The following is an 8,365-nucleotide window of genomic DNA, read 5'->3' as shown; positions in this document are numbered from 1 at the left end:
ATAATATATTAGCACTAATTTCATAATTACAATTCATAAATAAAAATAAATATTATTACATTTCAACATTTGGATTGAAGGGAGCTTCTATATCAACAAATTTATGTTTCCTTTGCAAGGAAACCAATCTAAAACATAGATTTCTGCTTCTGCAACGGTAATTTTTAGTTTTGCAACCCACCAAATTAGAAAAGTTCCACTCCGCTAAATGTATGTATTAAAAGGAACAATCTAACCAACTCTTTTAGGCACCCACACTAGTTGCTTACGCTGCCGTATAAAGTCCAGCAAACCTGCATAAGAGATGTGAGGGGTAATTATCACAACAACATTATATATGCAGTCAGATTTACCAGAATGACAATTGTGATCAAGATCATTAATAAGTTGTTGAACACTAGTAAGATTAGCAGTTTCTTTCGGATTCCTTCTTTGCCTAACTGAAGCCCTATAGTCAAGTATGCACAAACTCGAATTATTACTAAAAAGACCACGAACTTTACCAATGAGCGCAAGCTAAAAAAGTTACTATACAACACAAGCACCTTCTCCCTCAACTCTACACAGGCATACACAATAAATACATACATATATTATAAAACTGTGCTTTAAAATATTTCAATTTTGATACATATATTTATCATAAATATCACTAGTTTTTCATCTTTCTCAATTTCAACATAAAAAATAATTTCAATTTAACATCTAATCATTTAAATTAGCTAATAAATTTAATACCTAACCAAGAGAATTGAATGGTTGAGATGCAAAAATATATTTATGAAGCATTTTTACTTAAGTTGCCACATGATACTTAACCAAACCTACAGTTTAGTTCAATGGGGATTAAGTTTTGACCAGCTCATCAACACTCCACTTATAAAAGGGGATTTGGCACAAAATATTTAAAAACAATCAAATCAGCTATTGGCAGGTCATAATAACAATTTAAAAAAACCATAATAGACTATTAACTTAAGAATTTGCCACTAAAGAGAACAAACGGTGACATGTTAAATGGATACAATATATGATCAGCAAGAAAACATAAATATAGATTTGAATGGAGGGAGTGTTCTCTGTCTCTCTCTATATATATATATGCATCTATGATCTATCTCTATGGGTAAGGAGTGAAAAGGGTATAGTTAGATTCTAGCTTAATAGTGCTGGATAGAATTTTCCACTGCCAAGGTTGAGAATCTACCTGAGGCTCATGGCGCCAAGCTTGGTATCCCATATTTGAGGTGGATCTTTCCATCATAGATTGCCATTCCATATGTCCATCCTTGCCTTCAAGAAGATGCAGTAGATGTTCCAAATCATTTTCTGTGACAGGGCCTTCCCCCTCATGTACTTCACCAGAGCTGCATAATAGTGGGTATCATAATACGGTACAAAGTACAACTTCCAAGAAAACAAGTGCATAATCAAAAAAGTCAATAAAATGAGTGTGGAGGAAGAGTCAAATTTCCCCAAATTTCACATGGTAATCCAAAATGAACACATCAGCACCTCAAAGGATGACAAAGAGAAAGACTCAAAGAATCGAGAAGTTTAAAGATAGCAAACAAGAAGACTTCTTAGCTACTTTTCCGGCTTAATCCTTTGCCAAAAAATTGTAGTTTTCTATATACAAGACGGAAGTTTTAAGTAGAAGTTATTAGGCTCTCCTCCTAGAGGTATGGTTACCTGAATTTTCCCTTTGTGATCCCTACAGGCTACAGATCTAACCCTTCACAAATTAAATACACCAAACAGCAGTTTCAGGTAACAAATCAGCTATCAGCTCATCAACACTCCACTTATAAAAGGGGATTTGGCACCAGGCGAGTGCCATGGCGATTGCGCCTCGCCATGGCAGCCCCATGGCGCTAATTAAGGCATGTGCCTGGTGCGCCATGCGCCATAGGTGCACCTTAGGCGCGCCATTAATAACTATGCTCTCAATTATTCAAGTCCAAGCTTCAAGTTTAAACTATTTCTTGTGCATTTGATATGCTATTTATCTAGTTATAACCAATAGCCCTTTTATTTTATTGACTTGAAAATGCCATAAAAGCTACTATATATATATATGTAATCCTTGATAAAAATTTAAGATAATAATTAGTTTACTAATTTGTTTGTCCTCTGTAACTACATCTTATCCCAATAAACTTTTTATAGCTAAATGAATTATCCTTCAATATCTAATTTAATCCACACTTCTACAACATATGAAATGAATATAATCATTTCATGGTCTCAACCTTATCTATAGTCTTTTCGACTTTGAGAAATTCTCTCACCCACATATTCATCTTAAGGTTTAGTAATGATAAAGTCAACTAAGCAACCATCTCTCAACAATAATTTCAAAGGTACTATCTTTACCTTTTTTTTCTTTTGGGTATGTCAAACTCCACTAGTTGCTCATAATCCACTTCACTGAAGCACTAGAATCTAAGTGAAACAACTATAACAATCACCTGCAGCAATTTCTAAAATGCAAAAATATCATTAAATGCATTCTGCAGCCAAATAATATTTCAGGAAAGACTTCCCTGCTAACAAATGGACCACTAAATGAGGCCAGCGAGGCAGGCAAGTTAAAAAAAATTTATATAAGGAAGTGAAAAAACAAACTGAGAGTACAAAGTAGATATATAGTAGGCGAAGACAAAATAGTAGATGAAGTATGTGAGCAATCAACATAGATAACCTTACCCAACCCAATCAAAACATTTTAAATTGTCTACTATCTAGTATACTGGTACAAGATAGTAAATTTGAAACCAGTCTGTTAAAGTTCACAATAAAAGCTTAATTTTTGTATCGTAACAATGCCGATAGCTTTCAAGCTCAACCACATATCACGTTCTGATCACATACATATAAAAAAAACAAACATTAATCCTTGAAAGTAAACCGGAAATTTAACCAGAGAAAAGAGAATAAATCTCACAATGAAGTTAACTGGAAGTGAGAAATAGAGACGATCCCAAGAAATAGCAAAAGCGTGAAGAAGATCCATCTGTATCAGCAAGCTATAATTGCCAAAAGCACAAGAACAATAGCGACCTCAGAATCCACAGATAACCTCTCACTGGAAGCAACCCAAATAGTCCCATAAGCAACATGACCTAGACTTCACGAGAAATGATGCGAAACCAAAGCCAAAATTAGAAAAATCGAGGAAATGAAGAATAAACATGAAAACAAGTTAGTTTTCTTTACCAGAGGGATTCTCGAAAGGAAGTGCAGACAAGAAGTCCTCTAACCAAATCAGGCAACTGTCACCATTAGAAGCGGGAAGCAGAACATCGATCATCGGTCAAAGGAGGAGAAAAAATTATGTTTTCACTATGGAGGGAGAGGAAACAAAGACAGAAGAGAGATCGGCAAGCCAAAAGAGGGGCGAACGCTAGAATGAAGAGAGAGAGAGTGAAAAGAAAGAATTTATAGGGATAAGATTAGGGTTTGATATGAGCCGTTGGATCAAATCATGATCAATGTCCATATCAACTTAAGATGCAAAAGCTACCTCTTTGCCCCCTGTTTGATTTAAAATTCAAAACAGGTGCCTTTTTTTTTAATGAATATCGAACAAGCACCTTCAAGACTCAATTTAATTTAATTATTAGTTAAAATAGTTTTTATAAATTAATTTATTGTTACGTGGAATTAAATTAACATAATTTCATAAACATTGGAGTTAAATTGGTGTTACTTTATATGTCGGGTCAAATTGACACTTCTCCAATAACTTTAAAATCATTTTGGTACCTTATCCCAATAAAAAAAAAATATTCAAATATAAATATTATTTTCATAAATTTATCAATAACCAAAATAAAATTAAGAATTCAAGTTAGAATACCATGAATTTTCAATTTTTCAATGAAATAAAATATATTATACTCTCATCTCCCGATATTTTCGATTCTAATTTCCTAATTATATTTCACATTTTTCTAAAATAATTTTATTATTTTACGATATATTTGTGTTTAAATTTTACTTAAACTTGTGTTTAGTTGACCTATTAAATTAAATTTCATTATAATTTTCATTCTCCAAAATTAATTCTCAGATTTTCTCATATTATATTTATTTAATAACAAGATAATATAAAGTTATTTTTATTTATTTGATATATATATATCGTTTATCATACATTTTTACATTTTTATGTTTTTTTATATATTTTACCATATATTTTTGAAAGAAAATTAGATTACTAATATACAAATATCTAGTTATAATTTTTACAAAATATAATAAAAAATGAGGCGATACACATTAATTTAAAATTCATATAAAAGGGCGGCCCGGTCGCATTACGCGTCCCCGCTGAGCGAGGGTCCGGGGAGGGGTCCCACCACAAGGGTGTATTGGGGGCAAGCCTTCCCTTACCAATTTGATTGGCAAGAGGCCGCTCCTAAGACTCGAACCCGTGACCTCTGGTCACACGGCAACTAAATTCAACTACATATATAAATTTTTCAAATTAGAATAATATGATTTTTAGTTTAAAAAATATGAAAATATATTAATTTAATTACATAAAAATGATTTAAATGTTTTGACGAAAATCCGTCAGTAATTCCGTCAGAATGTTTGACGGAATGTATATTCGTCAAAATATAACGTCAAAAATAATGGGGGGAAAGTTCCCGCCATAATATCTTGAGAGAATTTTCATTCCGTCAAAAAATCCGTCAAATATATTGACGGAATACATTCTGACGAACTTCCGTCAAAATTTATTGACGGATTTCTTTCGTCAAAAAATTCCGTCAGCAATCAAACTTTTTCTAGTAGTGATATTTAGTCGTCAAAACATTCGATTATGGTTCTTTGGAACTAGAAGGTCCTAACGGAGTTCGATTCAAAGTTAATGGTAGTCGATGTAAAATCTATTACGAAAATATTTCACAAATTGAAATTCCGTTCGTAACGAGATTATCTGACGTATAAATTACTCAGTTTTTCTTGCACAGTTTATTTTGTTTTTCTTATGTTTTTATTTATTTTATTTTATTTATTTTATTTATTTATTTTATTTTATTTCAAAATGCCATTTTTATGATTAGATTACTTTATGTTATGATTTAGTAACGTAAATATTTTTATTTCATGATTTTAGATTTAATTTTTAGGAAATTAGGATGACTTTGTAGTTTAAGGCAATTCTCTGCCGAGAATTGGAAATTCCCTGCCGAGAATACTCTGTTTCAGAATTGTCTATGTTGATTCGGATTTCTCTGGTCATACCGAGAATATTTAAATTCTCTACCGTGAATCAGGAGGTGGCTTTGATGCCTGATTTCCGCAAGGAAATCAGCGTGTCGCGACCGCGGCTTTGCCATTCGCGGTCGCGACACGCGTATTTCCTGCACTATCAGGCCTGAAACACTCTCACCCTTTCGACGAACCTCTTGGCAATTGAAACATTAAGTTTCTTCATTCCAGAAAGGTACAAATTATACCTTTTCATAATTAAAACAATACCTCTTTTCATCCTAAACTCTTATAAATTAACCCTAAAGGATTCAGGTTCTGTTCCAAATCTTTTCATCTTTGTCAAAACTTTGATTTTTCTTCACAAACACCATTCTTTGCTAAAGTTACACTAACTTTGCACCATGCCTACCAAATACAAATCACCTATGCACAATGCTGCCTCAATCAACAAACGCCCAGACTTATCCAAGCGATACGGGGCACCTTTCCCTATCTTCAACCACGATTAAGGTAGGCGTTATTGGAATCACCGTTACAAATTCTTCACCGGAATGTTGTATATGGATGAATTCCTTAACGACCAATTAGGCATTACTGATGACATGAGCCGCTATATGGAGCGTTTAGGGTGGACAAAATTCGCTCAAATGCGATTTCCAATAATAGGCGACTGGATACTCGAATTCTTCTGTACCGTACGTTTTACTAATAAACGACGAGTACGTCTCAGTTTTCATCGAGAAGGCGAAACTTTCGGCTATCCCGAGTTGCATGCTTGGTTTGGTTTTCCCCCGAGGGATACAATCAAACGTCATCCTAGACGAGACATGACATCCTCGGACATTTGGAGAATGCTTACAGGATTCTGGCGATTCAATTCAAAACTCGCCTATAATCACTCTTTTCGCTCCAACTCCATGCTGTATTTACATAAATTTCTGTGTCACAGTTTATTCGGGCGCACATTCAGTAGTGTGGTCCGTGACACAGATTTGTATGTTCTTGGAGATATATTCCAGGGCAATGCAGTGGATTCTTCCAAAATTCTGATGGAAGGTCTTGTCGCCGCTTCTCGATCCAAAGATAAGAAGATTGGGTTCGGCAATATAATCTGTGGAATAATTCTCGGTTCAAAGGGTACTATTGATGTTCCCTGGAGTGAAGATGAATTCTTCCCGACAATTGACTATGAATTTCTTGAGCGCGAAGGACTTGTGAAACGTGTCTTTCGAGTAGGGCCTCAATTTTTGTATGCACCGGAACGTGAAACTTTCGTGCAGTTTCAAATTGATCGTATTAAGGCCAGAAATATCCCGTTAGATAGGGATGAATATGTAGAATAGTTTCTGTTTTTTTTTTGTATATATTTTGTTTTGTTTTGATTATTGGTTTGTTTTCATTATTTTGTACATATGTTTATATAATAAAAATCTTATTTAGTTTAATTCTTAATTTTTATCCATTTGATCCATTATCTATACTTAGCATATTTCATATGGGTACTTTCTAATTTTTCTTACTTAAATTAAGATTAAAAAGATTCACTTGAACTAAATATGTGTTTTTTTTTTGTTTTTTTCCACACATTTATCCACGTTTAATTTTATTTTGTAACTCAATTTATTTTCAATAAATTAAGTTATCTTTTTATCATTTTAATTCATGTGTTAAATATGTATTAACATGCACTTATTATGCATCTAATATGGTTCTCTTAACTTATATGCATAAATGAACATTTAAGTTTCATTAATTACTCATAAATCAATTTATTATACTTTAATTCAATTTATTAAGGTAAAACCTTTGGTTTTCCTTGCAATTAATGTCATTTATTTAACGTTTTTAGTACAGGAACAATTAATATTAAGTTCAGGAACCATTTCAACAAAAACAATGCACAAACCAAGTCAAAAGGAACCAAATTTGGCTATTTCAACCAATTCTCTACCGAGAATTAAGAAATTCTCGGTATGAGCAGCAGGTTTGGACCGATTTCAGGGCAAAAAATTGCCTGAAAATCGCGTGCCGCGGCTATGCCATTCGCGGTCGCGACACGCGTCCAAATTGCCCTATTAAATCCGATTTTGCCAATATTTTTGCCTATTCCTATTCTATTTCTACCTATTCACTTACCTAATCACCTTATATAACCCTACCTCTTACACAACACCTCACATCACCTCTATTTTTACCCAATCCCTTACTCTAAACTCTTCCCCAAAAATCTACTTTTTATCTTCTCAATTTATTCACTCCAATTTCTATCCAATTTCCTATTTTCAATCACTTCCATTTCACAACCCCAAACTCATCTTCAAGCTTTGGTCTTTCACTTCTTCTTCTTCTTCTTCTTTTTCTCATACCATAAGCCCATAAACACCATCATCATGGTTAGGACAAAGTGTGTTGGTAACAAGCCCGCTGTTACGGAAGCTAATCGCCTCCGGATTCAATGCGGAGCTTATTTTGACATCTATTCGGAGGAAGAAGCCGCTCGTTTCAAACATTTTTCACAAGCCGACCACCAATTTGTGGATATGCACTTCTTAGACTTCCATTCGGTATCGAAGGCGGCATAGATGCGGAAGGAGAGGAGGATGCACCACCGGCTCAAGCACAACCCCAAGCACCTCAAGCGGAGGATGATCCGGTAGATTTGAGGAGGATTTTGGACCAAATCAATTCCAACAATCGCTCAATGAATCTACGCATTGATGATTTGGTTGAAAACAATATGGTGATGAATGACAACCTCAACCTTTTGAGGCGTGAACATCGATCGACTCGGCATCGGATGCTTTCCTTTTTCCGACGCCGCAATGTGGAGACGTCACCTACACCTCCCGATTCACCACCTCATGCTTAGGTTGTTTTCCTTTCATTTTTTTTTATTTTTATCTTGTTATATGTTTGATACATTTTCCTTTTATTATGTTTGGTACAATTTTTTTTTATGTTGAATGTTTCATTTGCTTAATTTACATCTTTGTTTCGTATGCCTTACTTCGTATTCTATATTTTCTCCATTATTTTTGCACCAATGAGGACATGGTCCAATTTAAGTGTGGGAGGAGACATACATATATCAATTTCTACATAAATACGAAATACGAATAAATTCAACAAAGATATT

General features: G+C 34.0%; 1 long non-coding RNA gene across 4 annotated transcripts; it reads right to left on the bottom strand.

Annotated features, from left to right (window-relative positions):
• LOC136203423 (uncharacterized) lies at nt 1–3,451 on the bottom strand. Of its 4 annotated transcripts, none has more exons than XR_010674829.1 (5): nt 3,220–3,451; nt 2,948–3,130; nt 2,377–2,471; nt 1,208–1,367; nt 1–293 (listed from the first exon to the last, which is right to left on the bottom strand). It is a non-coding gene; the product is annotated as an uncharacterized lncRNA (long non-coding RNA). The 4 variants fall into 4 exon arrangements; XR_010674826.1 differs by having other exon boundaries at nt 2,377–2,483; nt 3,220–3,449; XR_010674827.1 differs by having other exon boundaries at nt 2–293; nt 2,377–2,483; nt 2,948–3,125; nt 3,220–3,446.
• Nucleotides 3,452–8,365: the final 4,914 nt, after the last annotated feature.

This window comes from Euphorbia lathyris, chromosome 8 (genome assembly GCF_963576675.1).
Source record: "Euphorbia lathyris chromosome 8, ddEupLath1.1, whole genome shotgun sequence".
In the NCBI taxonomy this organism is placed as follows: domain Eukaryota; kingdom Viridiplantae; phylum Streptophyta; class Magnoliopsida; order Malpighiales; family Euphorbiaceae; genus Euphorbia; species Euphorbia lathyris.
Note: the sequence above shows the minus strand (reverse complement) of the source record. Positions and strands in the feature narration are given on the sequence as shown.